General features: G+C 42.4%; 1 protein-coding gene across 1 annotated transcript in view; it reads right to left on the minus strand.

The window, feature by feature from the left end:
- ST6GAL1 (ST6 beta-galactoside alpha-2,6-sialyltransferase 1) overlaps window positions 1–15,311 on the minus strand; it is an 82,085-nt gene extending 66,774 nt beyond the window's left edge. The window contains exon 1 of the mRNA XM_016200073.2: window positions 15,183–15,311. The gene's annotated coding sequence lies outside the window, so the exon portion shown is untranslated. The remainder of the gene's footprint in view (window positions 1–15,182) is intronic.
- Window positions 15,312–24,188: the final 8,877 nt, after the last annotated feature.

Consider the following 24,188-nt stretch of genomic DNA (forward strand, 5'->3'; position numbering starts at 1 on the left):
ATTTCCTCACCTGTTACCACAAATAACAGTACCTGCCTCGTAGGGTTATAATGAGGAAAAAATGAGCAGTTCATGTTAATTACCTTGCACATAGTAATAAGCACCCAATATATGCTAGTAATTAGAACCTTGTCCCCTACCTTCACCATCTCTTACCATCTTTCTCAGCTTGGTATCTTCACTTTTCCTTCTTTCTTATGCCATATTCAGCCCACCCCTCACCCTGCATGCTCCTGGATCGCTTCTTCATCTTCTACCTCATCACCACTGGAACCAGCCCTTAAAACATATTGAATCCAACTAAGGAAGTTCTATTTCCACTCAAGACATTTGTTAAATCTGTCTCCATCTCTCTTTTCTCATATTTTCTCATCTGAGCCCCCAATAAATTTTACTGTAGCTCAAATAAAATTAAAATGTAATTTTAATTTGCTTACATGTCTGTCTTCCCTTAAAACTACAAGCATTTCAACCAAGTAATAATTAGCTCCATATCCATAGCACTTTTGTGTCCAGTGCCAAGGCCATGGTAAGTATCCAATAAACTTCAGTTGAACTAATGAGAAAATAATTTTATTGACTACCTATTACCTTCTAGACACTGAAATGAAAATACAATTATTCCTACCTCCACACAAAATACTGTCCCTGCCCATTAGGAGTTTTGAGAAACCAATAATATACCTCAGGCAGAAAACAAACTAGCTGAATAAATGTAATGACATCACTCTAATGAAAGGACAAGCTACATAAAATTGATCCTATTTACACAAGGAGCTCCAAGAAAAAGATACCATCTTGACTAAAGCTAAAAATGAAGACAGGGATCATCTTATAGCTCAAACTTTCCCAAAGAATAATACAGGATTTTATGCCAAATTCTAAGCTACCATGCAACTTTTTAAAACCATAATAAGGAGGAGAAAGTGTTCTCAACTTTACTTATATGTTGAGCTTTTTGGTCCAGAAATGTCAAATCTTTTAAAAGATGGTACGATGTTGAGTCTGGTTTGAGCATCACGGCATGTCAATTTCGTCATAGTCATAGGAGAGCTGTTCTTTGTATAACAGCTCAGAGTTGCAAAATCGCATGTGAAGGATATGGGAACTTTAAAAAGTCTGCATTGTATTTAAAGACTGTTTGCCATAAACCTGAAGCCTGAACTTACGCACTTCAGTTTGGTATGCTAAAGAAGTACTGAATTAATGTAACAATCTTTCTTTTTAACTTACAATATTGTAATCTAGGTTCAGGATTTAAAAATATAAAACCCAAATGATTTCTGTATGGTAAATTGAACTGGAAAGAAAGGAAGGAAGAAAGGGAGGGAGGAAAGAAAATGAAGACAGGGACCGTTATTAGAATGTTTGGCTACAGCCATAAGCCTTCAAGAAGGAAAAGAGGTGTAAGCAAGGATTTTGTAAAGAAGATGGAGAAGTGAGGCAAGCCACTGGGGGCTTCATCAGTGGTCAGAGATGACAGAGGAGAAAAGTGTGTGAGCGTACCCAGCTTGAAGTAGAGGCCAAAGGAGCTGCTGGAAGACAAGATGGCAGATAGGCAGTCACAAAGAGGAGTGTGGTAGAGGACTCCACATCTTTTTTTTAAGATTTTTTATTGATTTTTACAGAGAGAGGAAGGGAGAGGGAGAAGGAGAGAGAAACATCCATGTGAGAGCAAAACATGGATCAGCTCCCTCCTGCATGCCCCCTACTGTGGGATCAAACCCACAGCTGGGGCATGTGCCGTGACCAGGAATCAAACTGGAAACCTTTCGGTACACGGGATGACAGGCAACCAACTGAGCCACACCGGCCAGAGGACCCCCCCCCACACACACATTCTTAATATGAGTACATGAATGAATGTAAAACAAAAAAATAAGATTGGTTCATAGTTACAGAAAATAAAACTTGAGTTGGAGAAGCCCTCAAATTCCTTTGCCACTCTTGGAGGATTTTGTCTATCTAACACATCAGAACTATATACTAAAAATGAAATCTCCTTGTATTGGCAGAGAGGGGACTCAGACGGTCTCCTTATCCAAGATAATATACATAGGCGCCCTTTGGTCTCAAGCTCAAGGTTGATTAAGTGATACACAGTTCACACTCCCTTCCTCTCACTTCATCTTCCCAGCTGTCATCACTCCTCAAGAGCAGTCAAATTCCTGGCCCTTGACACCCTCGCTGCAGAGCCCCAGCAGTTTGCAGACACATGTTCCCCAACATAGTGAGCCACCATTCTTGGTGTTAATGGAGCCTCACTGAGAGTCATTAGTAATCAGAAATCTCTCTCTGCTGCAATTATCAACAGATGACTTGAGGAAGGTCACGGCTCTCCACATTAATAAGGGTTAAGGATAACTTCAAATGTGAATGTGGGGATCTGCCATCCCTTTGATACACTGTGTACAAAGCTTTCGATCCCCAGGCAGGGTAACCAATCTCTAAGTTTTGTTCTCATCAAGAGAAGCAAAATGATACAGGCATAATAACTTCTACTTGGTGAGTCACATAGACCTGGGTTTGAAATCCAGCTCCACTGTTCACTAGCTCTGTCACATAGAGCAACTTAACTGAATTCTCTGGGCTCAGTTTATTAACCTGTAAAACAGGAGCAGTGTTACCTATACCATAGGGTTACTGGGAGAATTAAGTGAGAAAAGATATGTAAAGCATCCAGCACACAGTCAGTGTTCAAAGTGGCAGCTATTATCATGGATCTTAGAATGGAAGTATCCAAGGCAATCATTCAGTAGGGGTTCCTTCAGCTCTTAGCAGGATATTATAGATGGCTCTCAGTCTATAAGAAAGCTGTGCTGTTTTGTCATTAAGGCTGAGATTGGAAAAAGGTCAATGAACCAAGGTAGTGGTCAAGCCTTACTCCAAGCTCTGATGGGACAATATTCCCTGACTGCGTTCTATAGTTATATGCTCACAGGATGGGCACTGAGAACTTAAAAACAAAGGCAAGAAGACCCAGAAATACAGATATGAGATAGAAAGGCATCTGCCCACCATCAGTCCCTTCCTGACTTTCCATAGTGGCTCAACTCCACTTCTACTAGAACCTTAACAAACCGAAGTCCTCCTCAATTCATGCATGCATGGGGCAGACAGTGACCAGGTACTGGGTCCTTAAAGAACAGACTTCTCGACCAGCACACCCCATACGTAGTGTCACCGACTGCTTGAACACAAGTGACAGGAACCTTTGAAGGGAGCTTATTCCATTTGCAGGAAGTTCTGAGTTTAGAGTTTAAGAATGTAGATTCACTGATCCAGAATGTACTTCCCTTTACTTCTACCTTTAAGAGCTAGTTCTAAGACTAATGTACTTTTAAAAGATAAAAATCTTGTGTAAGATATCCTTTCAATTAAATTACATCACAATACTCAGCTAATATTTACTGAGGGCCAACCATGAGCCACACCTTAAAGGCATGAGAACACAATATAGTGTTTCCTGAACTTGTCAGGTTTTAATATTAGTCTAGGTACCTGTTACATCCTCTGCTCCCCAAGCCCCACCCCAACCAAGCTGAATTAGAACCTGAGACCGAGCCTGGCAATTGCTCTTTTAACAAGAGCCTCAGGTGACTGTTAGCATCAAGCAACCTGGAGGCTGGTGGCATAGTGGACCAGATGTAGCATACCTGGGTCCATCATTTATTCACTATGTGACCTTGGACAACTTATTTAACTTTTATGAACCTCAGTTACACATCTGTGAGTTCAGAATGATAACAGCATCTACCTATAGGGCACTCAAAGGAATAAATAAGATGCCATAAGCCACCATAACACAAGGCCTGTCAAGGCCTAGAAAAATAGCATCCCTATTATTTTTGCTCAGTGCTACACAATTAGCAATTAAAGTGCCTGAGACCAGTATTTAAACTCATATCTGACCACCTGCAAAACCTGAGTGCCGACACCCAGCATCAGGGGAAGAAGGAATTAAGTGGGCAGGAGGCCCAGTAGGACAGAATGACCTACATATCCAGGTCTTGGCTCCAAATTCAAGCTTGGAACCAGCTCATATTGCATCCTCAGGAGTAGCCATCAGGCAGCAGTTCTGGCCGGCAAGATGCCCCCAGTACCACAGTAAGGAAAGAAAGTTGGCCTTGGACTTTCTCCTGCTTCTGCTTCTACTCCTCCTTCATGCCACCCCTCTCCTTTCTTTTAGGATCATCCACAATTCCCACTCTTTCTCCAGGTCTGCACCAGCCCTGCCCTAAGGAATTCCTTTCCTGGGAGGTAGGGCAAGGACAAAGTTTGAGAGGCTGGCTTGGAGAACAGGGAAGGCCATGTTTCATTCCCAAGCTTCAAGGCACTGCATTATTACTTCACTCTGAGTCTGCCTCTCCCTCTCCCCTCCCTTCGCCCCTCAGCTTATTTGCAGTAATGCCCTCAACACAGTGTCTGTCTCACCTGTCAAACAATCAAGACCATCACAGCCCTAGCCTATCACCAAAGTCCCTCGACACTGCATTTCAGTTAAAGCGGGACCACCTGTGATTCATGCTTTGGTACACAGTATTAGCGAGCCCCCATTCATTTGTTCACAAAAATATGCCCAAGTACAGGTGATACAGAAATAAATAGTATGCAATCCCTGCTCCTGAAGCCTTAGAACAGGGGTGAGGAACATCCAGCCCACAAAATCATTTGGTCTGGCCCTGCCAAGGCCTCACCAAAGAGAAGCAGTTGCAGCCATCACATTAGGGATGACTTAATTAAATATTTGACCAAGTATAGCAGGCTAATTTTTAAGCTGATAATTTTGTATGGCCTGTGAATGATGTTATAAATATCCAAATAGCCCTTGGCAGGAAAAAAGTTCCCCACCACTGCCTTAGAAGAAAAGACTCATAAATTGATGGGTGGAAAATCATGTAAGGCATTAAGAACTAAGGGCTGGGTTATATCAGCTCTGCTAGAGGAAGTCAGAAAAAATGTTCATCCTGGGTTCTGAAGAATAAACAGACATTTTCCAGCCAGAGAAAGGCAGGCCCAACAGAAAGTGGTTCAAAGGCTCAGTCATGAAAGTGGGCGCATTGTACTCAGGAAATGGTGAGAAACTGTGAGGGGTGAGGGTAAGAGAGCTGCAGTTATGTGAAATGGGCTTCAGCAGAAATATCTGCTCCAGACATAAGTGTTTCTAGTCCAACTTTATCCTGCAAGAAACTGGGACTGGTGGCGGTTTTCTAAGCAAACCAGTGACATGATTGGATGATTTTCTCAAAACTCAAGAGCACTAAAAAGGAGCTTTGATGGAGCATGAAGAGGTGAAGTGGAGCCACTTAAGTTGATAGACGGACGGTGCCAGAGACCATCTTTCCTCATCCCTGGTCTGGCCTGCAGCACCACCATCCACCTCACCACCATCCACCTCACCACCTGGCCAGGCTGATTTCAAACTCTAGTCAAGTCCTCACTGGAATACCAGGCTCCAAAACAGGTTTACAGAGCGATGGGAAGAGACAAAGATGAGAGACAGAGTTGAGATAGCTGCAGGGATAACCTGAAAGTGAGCAAGGAAAATATGATTCTGTGTCTGGTGGTTTACAAAATCCTGAAAGGAACGTGAGACAGAACTGGGTTCAAATCCCACCTCCACCCTTTTCTACCTGCATGATCTTGGGTAATTCTCTTAATCTCTCAGAGGCTGTTTACTCATCCATTGAACTGAGGTGACAAGCCCCACCTCAAAGACTTGTTCTGAGAATTAAACTATAGGCATACCTCATTTTATTGCGCTTTGTTTTATGGGGATTCTCGCTTTATTATGGTGGTCTGGAACCAAACCCGCAATATCTCTCAGGTATGCCTGTAATGTATTTCAAGTGTCCAGCATAGCGCCCACTGTAAGGAATAATGGATCTCTAAATATTACTAAATTGATTACTAATATCCTTATTATTATCTTATGGGGGAGGGGGCCATCAGACTAGAAAGACCTTCAAAAATTGTGGGGCCCCCCAGGATGTTCACTGTGCTGTTGCAAATTCCTAGGTGAGTCCCTGATCAGTCCCTCCCAAGTTGCCTTCTGCCCTCCTAGACTGTGTGCAGTTTCTGTAGGATAGGATCACATTTCCCACCTGAGCCAGTGAGCCTGAGAGTGTGTGGGCCTTGCAGCTCAGGGCTTTTCAGAGGGATCACATGACAACCTGGCAGGGTGCAGCTGTTCCTGGCAAGGACATTAATAATCCAGGCCTTTTTCCGCAAACTCTGGCAAACAGTCTAAAGTGACAAGTGAAAACACTGGGTCCAAATTTCTCACTGGGGCTAGGGGCAGAGGAAGCCAAAATACTTGACTTTATCAGGGCTAAATCAAGGAACTGAATAAGACCTGCTTGGGAGGTAAGGGGGGTGAGGGACAATGCTTCCTGCATCATAAACTATATTGCCTATGGGTAATTTTGGTGAAATGGCTCAAAGCCCAGCAGAGAGAAGGAGTCCATATGACTTAGTGGCTGAGGGATAAACTGGGCCATGGATTTCATCTCAGCAACAACCAAAAAACACAGCAGCCACCACAGGCAGCCCACAGACACTTGTGACAGGAGGCCTTACTGGGAGCGAGCCCATCGCCCCACACAGACAGGGGGACAAGTGAGGTTTGTCTCCTTTGCTTATACTATATCAGAAAATATAGTATAATATATAGTATAAAATATAGTATAAATACAGAAAATAGTGCCTGGCATCAAGGCACACAGTCAACATGAAAGACTAAAGAAACATGGGGTGTGGAGGAAGAACACAGGCTTCAGATCCAGCAGCACCAGTTAGTGACGGTGCACGCCTAAGCAAGCCATTTGTTTTCTCTGGGCCTCAGTCTCCTCATCAGGAAAATGTGATAATGGCATACACTTTCAAAAGTTCTTATAAGAAATAACTAAAATAATCTATGTAAAAGTCCCTAAGGTAATACTTGGTAGGTATCATTCAGTAAATGGTCCTTTACAGTCTAATTCTTTCCCAAGGTCACCAGCATCCTCCCAAATACCAGTTCCCTCCAGGAATGTAGTCCAAGGCTACAGTGAGTCAAGGGAGGTATTTAGAGTGTAAAATTAAGGAGACCCTCACTCTCATTTTGTGCAAGTATAGTGTTGGCACCCAAGTGTGAGGGCCTCCTTAAAGGTTACATCTGGCCTCATGCTTGTACCAGGCCTGAGTCCCCAGGCCTTCTTCGGTGCCCATCCTCACTCACCTCTTTAGCACTTGGCACTGCCAGCCACCCTCTCTGAAAATTTCTCACCACTGTCCTCCATGGCACTGCCTTCCAAGGATAGGTACAGTGTTGTGTTTGGCTTTGGCTTTTTCCGGCTCCTCTCCTTCCTCCTGGCAAGAGGAGTGGGACAAAGAGAGAAATGGAGGGGACAGAAAAGCATGCCAGGCAAGGGGAAAGCATGGAAGGGGGGGCTGTTGAGTCTGGCTTTCGACAGACTTTGAGGGGTTGGTTGAAGTGCAACAGGCAAGTGGGCAAGGTAGGTAGGAGCGGTTGGGACAGAGAGATTTTCTCCCCTCACCTGGCAGGATCTTCTCTCCTACCCACTTCCTTCCTTTCCCCACCACCTCTGCCCAAACCAAGTCCACATCACCTAATATCAGCACCCTCATGATAGCCTCTTAACCCATGCCTGCTTCCCTCTCTCTCCGCACCGCAAAATTACTCTCCCAAGTCCAGCTCTGAATAATCATGCCCTTCCTGGGAGACTTAAAATGGTGTCTTCCAGGTTTGCCCCACTAAGTCCAAATTCCTCAGTCTAGCATATAAGACTGCACTCCCTCCTCACCCCCAAACCTCCAAGCAATGCCCCACCACATGCAAATATGCCACTCAGCTGTACGCTACCTCCTGTGCCACTGCTCCCCGAATTTGCCCAGGCCTGCTGCCCTGATTCTGCTCGAGCTCTTTTCTTCCCTCAGTGCATCTTCACCCCAGTTCCACCTGTCGAATCTCTGTACCCTAAACAGCACACTCACTTTCTTCTCTTCCCAAATCCTGCATCCAGGCTTGCCAAAGCCTAGAGCTGTTTGCAGATCTTGGAGAGTACATGTCCCTTTCTGCTCGGCCAATATTGTCAGTGCAATGCCAGTTCAGGCATACCGCGCGGAATTGCAGGTTCGGTTCCAGACCACAACAGTAGAGCAAATGTTTCAATTTGTAGAAAACACAACATCTGTGATGCGCAATAAAGCAAAGCACAATAAAACGACGTATGCCCGTACTGCAAAAGCAAGGCCCTTGCCTGGTCCTCAGTTAAGAGCCACAGGGTAAAAACCAACTGGGCAGCAGCTGCCAGAAGACCCAGACAAACAAGTAGGTTGCATTTAACAGTATCTTGAGTAGGACGTTTGTCAGCTGCAGGGACGTAGCCATCTCCAGTCATTTATCCCTTTATTCCCTTTTGCACCTAGCCCAGCTGTGGGCTCCAGCAGGCTCTCAGTAAATACTAAGTGAATTAAATTAAGGAGATCCTCCTGCTGGGAACACAGAACTAATTCCAGAAAATATAATTATGAAATTATTTTCATGAAAAATAATTTTCTTGCTTTTTCCATGTAAGGATGACCCCACTGATGATGGAAATGTTCTAAAACTGAGTTGTGCTAATGGTTCACAACTCAGTAAATTTACTAAAAAACCCTGAATTTACACTTAAAGCAAGTCAATGTCATGGACTATAAAGTTGTTTTTAAATACCTGTATAATGAGCCCTAGCCAGGTGGTTCAGCTGGTTGGAGCATTGTCCCATACACCAAAAGGGTGGGGGTTCAATCCCCAGTTGGGGTGCATATCCATAAGGTATTATAGCATAATGACATAAAAGGACAGATTTGAGTGTCAGACCATCTGGGTTCAAATCCCAACTTTATGACACCCCTCTGTGCCTGTTTTCTCCTTTACAAAATTGAGATATTAACAGTACGTAACTCTTAGGATTGTTTGGAGGAATTAAATGAGTTAGTATATAGAAAGCACTTTGCGTAGAAAGGGCCCAAGGCCATGGCAGCTTCCCTTGAAACTTCAGACCTTGACATCGAGAAAACAATCATCTTGGGTCAACTCCAGGGGTTATTCACTTCAGCTACCAGGCAGAGATGTTGAAACACTGGCACCAGGAAGGGCCCAGGTAGAGAAAACTTACCCAACAGCACATTAAAAAAGTAACACTTTACAGGTTTTTTTGTTCATCTGCAGGAAAAACAATATACACATCTCTATAAAATATTACTTTCCTGGAGCCACCCAGGACAGTGAAGAAGGAAGAACTTCCTGTAACTGGCTAACCTGGTCAAAGGATAAAGGAATCAGACTCCCAGGGCAGCTCCAGAAGTGGTGGGAGGAGGGTTGTCAGCACTAGGTCCTCTTGCTTCTCACTTTTAAAAAGTACAGCCTGAGCCTGGTCAGCATGGCTCAGCGGTTGAGCATCAACCTACAATCCAGATCATGGTTTGATTCCCAGGCACAGCACATGCCTGAGTTGCAGGCTCAGTCCCCAGCCGGAGGCATACAGGAGGCAGCTGACCAATGACTCTCATTCATCATTGATGTTTCTATCTCTCTCTCTTCTTCTCCCTTCCTCTCTCTGAAATCAATAAAAATATTTTTAAATAAATAAATAAATAAATAAAATAAAAAGTACAGGCTGAGGTCTAGTCACACAGCCAGACCTAAGTGACAAGAAGAGTAAAAGTCACACAACTAGCCATTAGAGAAATGCAAATTAAGACCATAATGAGATACCACTGCCCACCTATTAGAACAACTAAAGTTAAAATATGACACCACCAAATGCTGGCAAGGAGGTGGAGAAAGTGAATTGCTCCTGTATCGGTGGTGGGAATGTGAAATGGTGCAGCCACTATAGAAAGAGTTTGACGGTTTCTTTAAAAATTAACAATATACTTACCATACAGCTCAGAGATTGCATTCCTGGGCATTTACCCCAGAAAAAGGAAAAATATATGTCTACACAAAAACCTGTACATGATTGTTCATAGCACCTTTATTGGTAACAGTCAAAAATTGAAAACAACCAAAATGTCCTTCAATGGGTCAATAGTAAAATGGTGGGTGGTCCATCCATACATGAAATACCACTCAGCAATAAAAAGAGCAAACTATTGATATTCTCAACTACCTGGATGTACCTGAATGAAGTGCACTATTATGAAGGAAAACAAGTTAATCTCAGAAGGTTGCATATTGTATTATTCTATTTATAGAACATTCTCAAAATGACAAAATCATACAAATGAAAAATAGGGGAGGGGGCCAGACCAGTGTGACAATGAAGGGGTGGCATGAGGGAGATCTTTATGGTGATGGAACAGTTCTGTATCTTGATTGCAGTGATAGCTCCACTCATCTACACATTAGAGAAAATGACACAGAACCATACACATATCGTAACAATCTCATATTCCTGGTTTTGATACTGTACTATAATTATGTAAGATGAAGTCATTGGGAAAAACTAAATAAAGGATGCACCAGACACCTCCGTACTATCTTTGCAACTTTCTGTGAATCTATCATTGTTTCCAAATAAAAAAGTGTTTGGGGTTTTTCTTTAAAAAAGGGGGGGGGGGGGGAGTGCACAGCCAGTAAGTGGGGCAGCTGGGATTCTAGTCCACGTCCTTCTATTCCAAAACCTCAGTGCTCAAATCATATTTACAATTTTGCATGCACCTGACATTCTATATCTCCTTGCCTTTGCACATACAAACTTCTACCTAGACTGTTCTTTCCCCACCTAGCTAACTTTTAATTTCCTTTAAGGCTCAGTTCACATACCTTCTCCTCCAAGAAGCTTCCCTGACTTCACCTAAGATTACTGACTTTCCTTCATACTTCCTGTGCATAGCACTTATTCAACTAAATTGTAACCCTAACCCTAACCCACCACATGCAAGCCACAGAATTGGAAAATATATTGCAAACATCTCCAATAAAGCACTAGTCTGTGGAATATATAAAGAACTCATAATTCAATCATAAGATAACAAATAACCCTTTTTTTAATGGGTTTATTTAAAAGATCTTTATTTAAAAGATCTGAACAGACATTTCGCCAAAGGAAATACACAGATGGCAAATAAACACATGAAAATATGATAAACAATTAATCTGTAGGGAAATGCAAATAAAACCACAATAAGATAGCACCACACACATATTACAATAGCTAAAATTAAAAAGACTGAACATACTAAGTGTTGACAAGGAAGTGGAGCACCTGGAACGCTCAGGCACTGCTGGTGGGAATGTACAATGGTACCACCTCTCTAGAAAAGTTTGGCAGCTTCTTAAAAAGTTAAACATACCCTACCATATGATCCAGTCATTCTACTCCTAGGTATTTACCCAAGAGAACAGAATGAATATGTCCTCACAAAATTTTTACACAAATGCTTACAGTGGCTTTACTTTAATAGCCAAAAAACTGGAAACAACGCAAATATCTGTCAACAAGTGAATGGATAAACAAATTGTGGTATATTCATACAATGCAATACTATTCAGCAATAAAGGAATGAACTATTGATACACATAACAAATGAATATCAGTAGAATTATACTGAGCATAAGAAGAGCACATGCTGTATTATGCTATTTACAGAAAGTTCTAGAAAATGCAGTTACCAATAGAAAGTAGATTAGTGATAGCCTGGGCATGGGAGGCAGGACATCGAGAGGGGCAGGAGGGAAGGATTGGTGTGAAGGACCCCAATCAAACATTCAGAAGAGCAGACTCCAGTTTCACTTGTGTCATAGACCCTCCCCCTGTCTGGGCCTTTATTTCCTCAGATGTAAGATGTGGAGGCCAACCATCAAGCTTTCCAAAGAGCTCTTTCAACCCTGATTAGCATTCTGAGTGCCCTGCTGAATGGAGATTTTTCTCCTGAAGTGGATCAGGTGCCACTGATGGATAGGATTCTTGATTGTCTACAAAACTGTACATTCAGCTCCCCCCATCCACCCCAGCTCCACAGGAAAATACACCTACCTGATTTATCAATGCCTACCCAATTCACTTCCTCCACCATGCTGCCTCCTCCCCTTGGCCCCACCCCTCTGCAAGGGTCTTCCAAAGACCCCAACCCACCCCCACTGTTTGTTGCTTTGTGACCCCAGTTAGCAAGTTGAGCACTTAAAACTATTTTCAGAAGTCTAGGAACCCTGGGACACACAGAACAACTTGAGACATGATTTCCCCCTTTAGAATTCTTGCAAAAGATTGGAGCTGAGTAGTTACAGGATGATATATGTAATATACAATCTTGATGTAGGGAGCTCCTCCCATTGTCACACCTGTATACCCAGCGATGAGCCAGAATTCCTTTTGCATACAGGCTGGGATATTTGGGTGGGCACAGTAGGCTTTCAGTAAATATTTATGGAATTGAATTAAATCCCTCTTGCCAAAGGAATAATCTTACTCAAACCCAGATGAAAACCGAACAGACCCACCTGAGTATGATCCACCTCAGAGCGCTGACAGTCCAGAGGCTGAGAAAGCCCCTGATTCTAACTAGCTGAGGGACATGAGGCCACCAGCATGCATCCTCACTCCTGGGACGACACCACATGAATAAGGAAACTACTCTAGAGGACTCTGGATGGCCCCAGCTCTGATGCTATCTTACTGTACACGGAAGAACCATTGAGCTTGACTGGAACAGTGTGGCCCTTTGTAAAGCTCCAAGAACTTTGAGCTGCAACTGTTCAGGTAGCTTCAAAGATGGAACGATGTTCCTTGAAGAAAGGGAACCTACTTATTGAAACTTGACTTGGAAACTCCAACCCATGTAGGTGAGTACTTGCTGTAAAAAGCACTCACTAACTTCGAGAAGCTGTGGAGGTTACAGACAGGCTTAGTTTACATCTCCGTTGCTTATGAGCTGTGAAATCTTAGGCAAGTCTCTTTACCTCTGCAAGAGGTAAACTTCTGACACAAGGTGATAGAAATACCTGCCTCATTAGGTCATTGCAAAATTAAATGAGATCATTCAGCCAGAGCACAAAGCACAGTGCCTGGAGCTATCATGAGCTCAAACACCCTTCCCTTCCCCTTATATACACCTAAAGGTCCCCAGATTAAGATCTCAGCTGATTTCACTGGCTTAGAAAACCAGATCCCTGATAAGAAAGGGGGCTTAGTCTCTAGCACTCCAGAGGGGCACCTCATGAAGTGCAATGAGGCTGTGGAAGCAGATGCAGGGGAGGGTCTGAGAAGGGTAGAGGCAGAGCTGGCACCCAAAGACCATCTACCATACTTCCTTACCAGCAGTATGCAAGGGCTCAGTGAGCAAACAGGTGGCCTGTGGAGCAATGTCCCATCCCCTCAGCCTGGTTCCCCACCTCTCCAGGAGCACAGACCTTCGCCTCAGTCATGAAATCACCAGCTGTGTGACCTGGCTTCTTAAAATGAGTGTGTGGGACCAGATGGCCTCTATAGTCCTTTCCACCCTTATAATTTCCTGAACTACAATTCTATAGTCAACTGGTGCTTAACAGATGCCTCACCTTCTCTCATCCTCTCCAGGATCCAGGAAAGAGGTGAGGAGAAGGAACCAAGATGTTCAGAAAGTGGAGGGAGAGGGCAGAAACTGGGGCTCCATTATGCTAATTTCATTAGCTCTAATCTGCTGACAGAAGGGCCTTGAAGAAAGAGGCCTTTGTTTAAATGTCACATTTGGCAGGAAGTGCCCCTTCTCCTCCCTCCTCTAAACCCCCCATTAGAGCTTATGAGTCAAAAGCTCTGACTTCAGTCTTGGCTCTCACAACTGGGAGCGCTGGAGCTTCCTGCTCACACTTCTCTGACCGACTTCTTGATTTTACCAGCAAGGAAATTTGCCCCAGATGTTGGTCAGTAAATGGAGAGTTTTCATCTGCCCCTTATGAAAGGATGTCAGTAATTCACAGATTCCTCCAAGTAGCAAGAGCCAATGGGGGAAATGCCAGCCACTTCCCTCCATCAGTAAACCAAAGGTTTACCAATAAACTAAAACTCCTCCCTCCATCACCAGGGAGCCTCACCACATGCAAAGCATTTCATTTTCACAATCTTATGGGACCCTCACTACTGTCTTATGGGATAATAAGAACAGAAATCTCACCCTCATTCATTCATTTAACAAAGGCTTATAGAGCACCTCCTGTTCACAGGAGGGGAAGTGGAGAGATGCCCCAGTGGCGTGACTTGCCCATGACACCGAGCCTGTTGGTGGTACAGCAAGCATTGGAACCAGAGATGTGCTGGTAACCTGAATCTCCAAAACAAAACAGCTCTGGTTTGTAGCACTGGCTAATGTCCACATTGTAAATTTTCCCACCATGGCCAATTTCAAGCTGCGAACAGTCTTTAGCAACCAGTTTGCCAAATTCCTGGATATTAAAAATCTGCTCTCAAGAGCTTCCAGATTAGAAACCAGTTCTCCTGCCTCCTGAGTGTCCTATCTGCCCCACTTCTCTACCTCCATGCAAGAGGAGTGAATATGCTATAGAGGCTTAAAGAGTAACCTTAATAAAAACCACCAGGATTGTTAACAGCAGTAGGATTTCAAGCATGTTTTATTTTCTTCCACATCAGTAGTTTTCCAAATGTCCTATGAGCACATGTTACCTTTATAATCAGAATGATCTTGGTGATTAAAGACATTTTTAGTGATCTTAGTAGAATATTTTGCAATAATCTCCCCCACACATTTTCTGCTACTCTGTTTCTCTTGGGTTGGAGAGAGAGACAGAGAGAGACCAACAGAGAGAAAGAGGTTCCTAAGAGCTCGACTTCCCTTGCAGAACCAAACAGGTGCACCTAAGTTAAGCATTCACCTGAATCAGGGGCAGTCTTACCTAGAGAATAAATTTAACTACCTTTGGAGTTCAAATTTCACCAGCAATTTGGTAAATACAACTCCCTATAAAGATTCCAAAAGACCTGCTCTGAAAAATCAAAGCCTCTGGCCACCAAATGACCTTGCCTCCCAATGGGCTGAGGTGGAAGCAGATGCTTGACTTAACCGGGAACAACTGCTCCTTCTTTCCTGAGCCTTAGAGGAGGAGCCTTTCACACACTCACCACCACCACCACCACCACCACCACCCCAGCTAGAGGCATTCTGCTTTCTCTGTCCTCAAGCTGGGACTCAAGGGGTCTTACCTCAGCGCTGGGACAGAGACGTGGCACCAGGGCTGGGGCAGGTTCAAGGAGACCGGCTCACTTCAGCTGGGCTCCATAGCTGCTTCTCTCTGGGCTGCTGGCTGCAGAGCTCTACACGATTGCCTCTACCTTGCCTGCAGAGAAGAAAAAAACAAAGAAAGTTGCCTGCAGAGCACCAGAGGAAGCAGAAGCACCCTTGCCCCTCCCCCCCAGCCCTGGTTACTCCTACCATGAGAAAGCCCCTTCCAGAACAGCCTCACCTGAAGGAGCCAACCTCCTTCTCAGGGTTGAAACTGGCCATCCAGTCCCCCACACCTACCCCCTCCGGAGCTGGCTAATTTCAGTGAACTGTAGACTAAGCAAAGCAAACTACTACAGTTGCTGAATCCTGGTGCTACTTACTTGCTATCACTGGTAAGAAAAATAAGAGTAAACCCCAAGTATTGTGTTTAAATAAGTCTTGTGGACAACCGATTTTTTTTTTTGCCTTTTTTTTTTTTTTTTACTATTCATTAAAGAAAAGCAAAAAGGTCTAATGATCATACGTGCTTACTAGAGCAGATATCTACATTTCTGAGCATAACCACAAAAAGGCAGCACATGTTAATTCAAAGTCAGAACGGGAGTGGGGGTGCTCAATGGTTTTGCCATCCACGGTTTCTTCCTGTGAAAGCAATTACCCACGTACTGCAGAATATTTCTTGTGTACTCCGCCTCCCTGGTACTGGGTCTGACCATGTGACTAGTTCTGGTCAATACTTTACAAGCAGAAGCGATGGGTCACTTCCTAACTGAGCATTTAACTATTAGTGTAAAATCCTCCAGAACTGTCTTTTTCTCTCTAGTGCAGCTGCCAGTGGCTTCTTCGTCTGTTTGGGTCCTGTAGGATCCATGCTGCCATTCAGGATGGACATGAATTGTCTTAAGCTACTGATATTTTGTGGTTTGTAGATATCAGAGCATACCTTAGTCTATTCTGATAGATTTTTTTTTTTAATATATCTTTTTTATTGATTTCAGAGAGAGGAAAGGAGAGGGAGAGAGAGAGATAGAAACATCCATGATGAGAGAGTCATTGATCGAGCCCGCAACCCAAGCATGTGCCCTGACCAGGAATCGAACCCCGACTGCCTGGATCCTAGGTCGACGCTCAGCCGCTGAGCCACGCCAGACCAGGCTCTGATAGATTTTTAAAGAGAAATGTTCGCAAGAGTTGAGTTGATTCTATATCTTCCCTTATGGTTGTCTACATTAAAGCAGTGCAAAGCTGGGTTACTATGCAGTGGTGAATGGACAGAAAGCAGGAAAGGATAATGGCCATGAAGATAGGCCTTTTTTTCTAATTCGGGGAACTAAAAATACTTGGAGGCTGCCATGGAACAAGAGCCCAGGTTGAGAGATAGATACCTGTCCTTTTTTTTTTTACAAGAGAAATCTGGTTAAAATGAACTTCAGAACTTGCTTTGAAAAGGGGGGGAAAGGTGGGTGTGACATAATATACAGCTAGAACCAAGTAGGTAGGCAGAGGTATCTGGTATTTATATACTCATTATATGTGTATGAATTTCAGAACTCTGATTGTTTTCTGGTGGGGTTTTTTTCTTCTTTTTTTTTAAGTTTCTTTATCTTTATTGTTGAAAATATTACAGATGTCTCCTTTTTATCCCCATTGATCCCCTCCACCCCACATCCATCCCACCCCCAGGCTTTCCCCATACCAGTGTCTGTGTCCATGGGTTATGCTTATAAACATATAAGTTCTTTGATTAATCTCTCCCCACCCACTCCCCCCTCCCCACCTTCCCCCTGAGATCTCTCAGTCTGTTCCAAGCTTCTATGTCTCTGGATCCATTTTGTTCATCAGTTTATTTTGTTTATTATGTTCCACATATAAGTGAGATCATGTGGTACTTGTCTTTCTCTGATTGGCTTATTTCACTTAGCATAATACTTTCTAGTTCCCTCCATGCTGTGCCAAAGAATAAAAGACCCTTCTTTTTTATAGCTGCATAGTATTCCATGGTGTGAATGTGCCACAGCTTTTTTATCCACTCATCTACTGATGGGCATTTGGACTGTTTCCAGATCTTAGCTATTGTAAACTGTGCTATTATGAACATAGGGGTGCTATGTTCTGATTGGTGTTTCGGGTTCCTTAGGATAGATTCCTAGAAGTGGGATCACTGTGTCAAATGGCAGGTTAATTTTTAATCTTTTGAGGAAACTCCACACTGCTTTCCATAGTGGCTGCACCAGTCTGCATTCCCACCAGCAGTGTACCAGGCCTCCCCTTTCTCCACACCCTCGCCAGCACGTGTCAGTTGTTGATTTGCTGATGGCAGCCATTCTTACTGGTGTGAAGTGATACCTCATTGTTGTTTCAATTTGCATCTCTGATAATTAGCGACGTTGAGCATTTTTTCATATGTCTCTTAGCCATTTGTAGGTCCTCTTTTGAGAAGTGTCTGTTTAGGTCCTTTGCCCATTTTTTAATTGGATTATTTGTCTTCCTTTTGTTAAGTTGTATGAGTTCCTTATATATTTTGGATATTAACCCTTTATCAGATGTGTCATTGGCAAATAAGTTCTCCCATACAGTGGGCTCCCTTTTCATTTTGTTGATGGTTTTCTTTGCTGTGCAGAAGCTTTTTATTTTGAAGCAGTCCCATTTGTTTATTTTCTCCTTAGTTTCTCTAGCCCTAAGAAATGTATCAGCAAACATATTGCTATGAGAAATGTCTGAGATTTTGCTGCCTATGTTTTCCTCTAGGATTTTTATGCTTTCATGTCTTACATTTAAGTCTTTTATCCATTTTGAATTTACTTTTGTGTAAGGTGTAAGTTGGTGGTCTAGTTTCATTTTTTTTGTATGTGTACCTGTCCAATTTTCCCAGTACCGTTTATTGAAGAGACTATCTTTACTCCATTGTATGTTCTCGCCTCCTTTGCCAAATAGTAACTGACCATAACGGCATGGGCCAATTTCTGGGTTGTCTGTCCTGTTCCACTCATCTACATGTCTGTTCTTGTGCTAGTTCCAGGCTGTTTTGGTTACAGTGGCTTTGTAGTATAACTTGATATCTAGTATTGTGATCCCACCAACTTTGTTCTTCTTTCTCAAGATTGCCGTGGCTATTTGGGGTGTTTTTTGGTTCCAGATAAATTTTTGAAGTGTTTGCTCTAGATCTGTGAAATATGCTGTTGGTATTTTATTGGAGATTGCATGGAATTTATAGATTGCTTTGGGTAGTATGGACATTTTAATGATGTTAATTCTTCCAATCCATGAACATGGTATATTTTTCCATATGTTTATATCTCCCTCTATTTCTTTTTTCAGTGTCCTGTAGTTTTCCCAGTAAAGGTCTTTTACATCTTTGGTTAAGTTTATTCTTAGGTATCTTATTTTTGTAGGTGCAGTGGTAAATGAAAATTTATTTTTAGTTTCTCCTTCTGAGAGTTCATTATTGGTGTGTAAAAATGCCATCGATTTCTGGGTGTTAATTTTGTACCCTGCTACCTTGCTGAATTCATTTATTAAATCTAGTAGTTTTTTGGTGGAGTCTTTACAATTCTCTATGTACAATATCATGTCATCTGCAAATAATGACAGTTTGGTTTCCTTCTTTCCAATTTGGATGCCTTTTATGTTTTCTTCTTGTCTGATTGCTGTGGCTAGGACTTCCAGTACTATGTTGAATAAGAGTGGTGAAAGTGGACACCCCTGTCTTGTTCCTGTTCTTAGGGGAAATGGTTTTAGTTTTTGCCCATTGAGTATGATGTTGGCTGTAGGTTTGTCATATATGGCCTTTATTAGGTTGAGGTATGATCCTTCTATTCCCACTTTGCTGAAAGTTTTTATCAAAAATGGGTATTAGATTTTATCAAATGCTTTTTCTGCATCTATTGATATGATCATGTGATTTTTGTCTTTCAATTTGTTTATGTGATATATCACATTTATTGACTTGTGAATATTGTACCAGCCTTGAATCCCTGGAATAAATGCCACTTGGTCATAGTGTATGTTCTTTTTAATATATTGCTGAACCCGATTTGCTAATATTTTGTTGAGGATTTTAACATCTATGTTCATAAGGGATATTGGCTTGTAATTCTCTTTCTTTGTAGTGTCTTTATCTGGTTTTGGAATTAGGCTAATGCTGGCCTTATAAAAAGAGTTTAGAAATGTTCCTTCCTCTTGGATTTTTTGAAATAGTTTGAGGAGGATAGGTGTTAATTCTTCTTTGAATGTTTGGTAAAACTCCCCTGTGAAGCCACCTGGACCAGGGCTTTTGTGTGCTGGGAGCCCTTTGATTACTGCTTCAACTTCATCAGCAGTTATCAGCCTATTTAGGCTTTCTGACTCTTCCTGATTGAGTTTTGGAAAGTTGTATTTTTCTAGGAATTTATCATCCAGGTTGTCCAGCTTGGTGGCATATAGTTGTTCATAGTATTTTCTTACAATTCTTTTATTTCTGTTGGGTCAGTTGTTATTTCGCCTCTTTTCTTTCTGATCTTGTTTATTTGGGTCCTCTCTCTTTGTTTCCTGATGAGTCTGGCTAAAGGTTCATCACTCTTGTTTATCTTTTCAAAGAACCAGCTCTTGGCTTCATTGATGTTTTGTATTGTTTTTTTATTCTCTATGTCGTTTATTTCTGCTCTGATCTTTATTAATAATGTCTTTCCTTCTACTTACTCTGGACTTTTCTTGTTGTTCTCTTTCTAAGTTTTTAAGTTGTAGGATTAGAGAGTCTATTAGAAGTTTTTCTTGTTTTTTGAGGTAGTGCTCTCTCAGGACTGCTTTCATTAAGTGCCATAGATTTGGAGTTGTTGTGTGTTCATTTTCATGTTTCCAGGAAGTTTTTTCTTTCTTTCTTGATCTCTTTGGTAACCCATTCATGTTTAAAAACATGCTTTTCAGCCTCCATGTGTTTAAATGTTTTTTGGTGTTTTTATTGTAGTTGATTTCTAATTTCATGCCATTGTAATCTGAGAGGCTTGATATTTCAATCTTCTTGAACTTGTAGAGATTTGTTTTGTGTCCTAACATGTGGTCTGTCTTTGAGGACACCCCATGTGCACTTGAGAAGAATGCATATTCTGCAGCTTTGGGGTAGAAAGTTCTGTAAATGTCAATTAAATCTATCTGATCTAGTGTGTCATTTAGGGTCACTGGTTCCTTGTTGATTTTTTGTCCAGAAGACCTATCCAGTGAAGTCAGTGGGGTGTTAAAGTCCCCTAGTATGACTGTATTGCTCTCGATCTCTCCCTTAAAGTCCTCTAGAAGTTTTTTTATAAATTTAGGTGCTCCTATATTGGGTGCATATATGTTTATCAGGGTTATATCCTCTTGTTGAATTGATCCCTTTCTTGTCTCTTGTTATGGTCTTCATTTGAAATCTATTTTGTCTTATGAGTATTGCTACCCCAGCTTTTTCATTTCCATTTGCATGGAAAAATTTTTTTTCATCCCTTCACTCTCATCCTGTGTCTTTTGTTCTGAGGTGGGTCTCTTGTAGACAGCATATATTTGGATCATGTTTTCTTATCCATTCAGCCACTCTATATATTTTTACTGGGGCATTTAATCCATTTACATTTAAGGTTATTATTGAAAGATACTTATCTACTGCCATTTTGTTTCCTTATGCCTATAATTCTCATTCTCTTTATTTCTACTTCTAATTAAAGCAGTCCCTTTAACATTTCCTGTAATGCTGGTTTTGTAGTGATAAAGTCTTTTAGCCTTTTTTTTTTGTCTGGGAAGCTCTTTATTTCACCATCTATCTTGATTGATAATCTTGCTGGATAGAGTAGTCTTGGTTTCAGATCCTTGTTTTTCATTACCTTAAATACTTCATGCCATTCCCTTTTAGCTTGTAGAGTTTCTGATGAGAAGTCAGATGACAGCCTTATGGGGACTCCTATGTAGGTAACAGATTGCTTTTCTCTAGATTCCTTTAAGATTCTTTCTTTGTCTTGGATTCATGGCACTTTAATTATGATATGTCTGGGCATGGATCTCTTTGGATTCTTTTTACTTGGGACTCTCTGTGTTTCCTGAACTTGTGTGACTTTTTCCTTGACCAGGTTAGGGAAGGTTTCTGCCATTATTTCACCAAACAGGTTTTCTAACCCCTGCTTACTTTCAACCTCCTCTGGTACTCCTATAATACGAACATTGTTACATTTCATGGTGTCCCACAGCTCCTTTAGACCGTCATCCTGTTTTTTAATTGTTTTTTGTTTTGAGGTCTCTGATTGAGTGATTTTTTTCTACCCTGTCTTCTAATTCACTGATCCGATCCTCAGCTTCCTCTAATCTGTTGTTTATTCCTTTCAATGTATCCTTTATTTCTGCTATGTCATTCTTCATTTCTTACTGGTCATTTTTCATAGTTTCCATATCTTTTTCATGCTGTTGAGCATCCTTACAATCAGTATTCTGAACTCTATATCTGATAGATTGCTTACCTCCATTTCATTTAGCTCTTTTTCTGGAGATTTCTCTTGTTCTTTCATTTGGAGCTTGTTTTTTGGTCTCCCCATTTTGGCTACATTTTTGGGTTTGTTTTTAAGTGTTAGGTAGATCTGCTAGGACTCTCAGTCTTTCTGGAGGATCTCCGGTACAGGCCAATGTCAGGCACAGTTTGTAACTGGCCCTGAGTACCCTGTTTGGAGCTATCAACAACCCTAGGCTTGAGGTCTCCACTGCTGGGGCTGGGTGCATTTGGACAGGACCAAGATGCACACCAAAGTCTGATTTTCTAAGGCCCGGGTCTCGAAGCAGATCAGGGAAAGACTCAAAGCACCCTGAGGTCTGCCTCTGCTGCAGACTGATTAATCTGATTCTCTTAATGAGCCTCAGTCTGTAGAAGCTCCACAGGGTGGGGAGGCTGGTTGTAATCAGTCTCCTAATAAGCCTTAGGCTGTTGAAACTCCTCTGAGTAGGGCGAGAGGCTTTCCAGCAGGGTGGAGCAATTGTTTCCCCCCTCAGAGAAAAGCCAAAAATTTGCTGCCTGAGAAAGATGTCCTCCACAGTCTGGGGGGATGACTTCGCACAGGAATCCAGACAGGCGTCCCCTGATCTCATTCTCCAGAACCCACAACCCCAGTCTACTCCATTCCTCCTCCGCTGGAGCCAAAGTGAGTGGCTGCACATGAAACATTGTGCGTTGGCTCTTTAAGAGAGTGCCTGCAGTCCCAGCTGCCTTTCCCTAGGAGACATAAACCCAGCTGCTTTTCACAGCCAGATGTTATGTGGGCACCTTTCTCAGTTCTGGTGCTCTTGGCTGGGAAGCCCAGCTTGGGATTTAGGCCCCAGAGTCCTCAGTGGGAACCCCCACAGCTGAGATATCCCTCTGGACCCTCAGCTGCTGCCTGTGGGAGCCCAGCCAGCCATCTCACTCCGCACTTGCTACCAGTCTCTGTGCGGTCTCCACTTTTCTTCCTTGGTTATGAAGGTTCTCTCCAGGTAGTCTTCAGTTGGTTTTCAGGATGGTTTTTCTATGTTTTAGTTGTAAATCTCAGATTGGTTCCGGGAGAGTGTCAGTGTAGCTTCCACTCAGTCCGCCACCATCTTGGATCTATAAATAGCATTTGTTTTTAAAGTAATTGTTCTTCTAGTGCCAAAGAATTTTATGTTTATTCCAGAAATTTTAGAAAAATATAATTCAATCAAGAGAAGGAGAAAAATTATCCATTCTTTCTCCATCCACCCAAGATAACTACAGATAACACATCCTTCCTGGTTTTATTTTATTTTCCAGATTTTTTACAAAGACGCAATAAAGCCAGAAAATTTATATGGCTGTACATAAATTTACCCCACCCCCAAAGGCTGGACATTTAAGTCATCTCCAACATTTTTTTGCTAATTACAAATAGTGCTTTGTAAAACTTAGTCTCCTGGCAGAAATTCATAGTTATTTCCGTAAGACACAGCCTTAGAAGTCAAATTGCTGGATCAAATTTCCAAATTTCTCATGTGAAACATTTCTTGTGGACGTGAGTGTAGGCTTCAAGGAGTCTGCGTTTTTCTAGTTCATGCTCACACTCAGCTCAGCCCAAGTCTAAGATAAGATCCATGATGATAAAATGAGCTCCTCTAATCAAGGTTGGAAAGGGGGTGCATGAGTAAAAATTGGTAAGGAGGAAAAAAGTGAGAAATCCACTGAGGAACAGAGAAATAGTGGTAATACACCAGGGCAGTGTCCAGGAAAAAGATCCTGAGACGCAAAGAGAAACAAGTATCACACTGATGCTAGTAGGAACAAACTGACGTCAGATGAAGCAGAAGCTGAAGTGAACCATTTGAGGGAATGGAAATGTCAAGGTCTTACAAAGATTCAGGGCAGATCAGAGCAAATAACAAAAGCATCAGATAAGAGGGGAAAATAAAGTGTTGCTTACAGCATTTGAGCATTTTGCTGCTGTCTATAATTAATGCCAACAAAACACCAGGAGCCACAGTCACTACTGGGAAAGTGAGCCAGGCCAAGAAGAGATCTCTACTTGCAAACATAGCTGAGCTGGTGGCCACCTGGGAGCCTGCCAGTAAAGAGTGTTCCCCAGGGAACAGGAGTGAGGTGCTCCTTAACAGGAAAGAGGTCCCCACTTTCCATCCCTCTCTAGACAGCCTCTCAACCTCCCTCCTTTTACTCCAGGCCAAATCTTCAATGAGAGATGGATAATTCACCAAGTAACCTGTCTAAACAGGCTGAATGGATTTCTGTGACCCTATGACCCAGGCAAATTTCATGCCCCTTCCTAGCTGACCAGCTCCCTTACCACTCCACCCCAAGTACCTGCATCTAGCCACAGCAATTCACAGACTGAGGGAACATGGGGTTCCATTAATGCTTTTTAAATTCTTTCGCAGATGGCTTGAAGGCCTCCAATGTTACTCAAATAGGCAAGTCATTTTACCTGCCCAACCTCCCACAACCCCACCCCCTCATACTTTGGGCCTCCCCTGGTGGTCAAAGGGTGGAATTTTCACTT

Source organism: Miniopterus natalensis, chromosome 6 (assembly GCF_054644295.1).
Source record: "Miniopterus natalensis isolate mMinNat1 chromosome 6, mMinNat1.hap1, whole genome shotgun sequence".
NCBI classification, from domain to species: Eukaryota; Metazoa; Chordata; class Mammalia; order Chiroptera; family Miniopteridae; genus Miniopterus; species Miniopterus natalensis.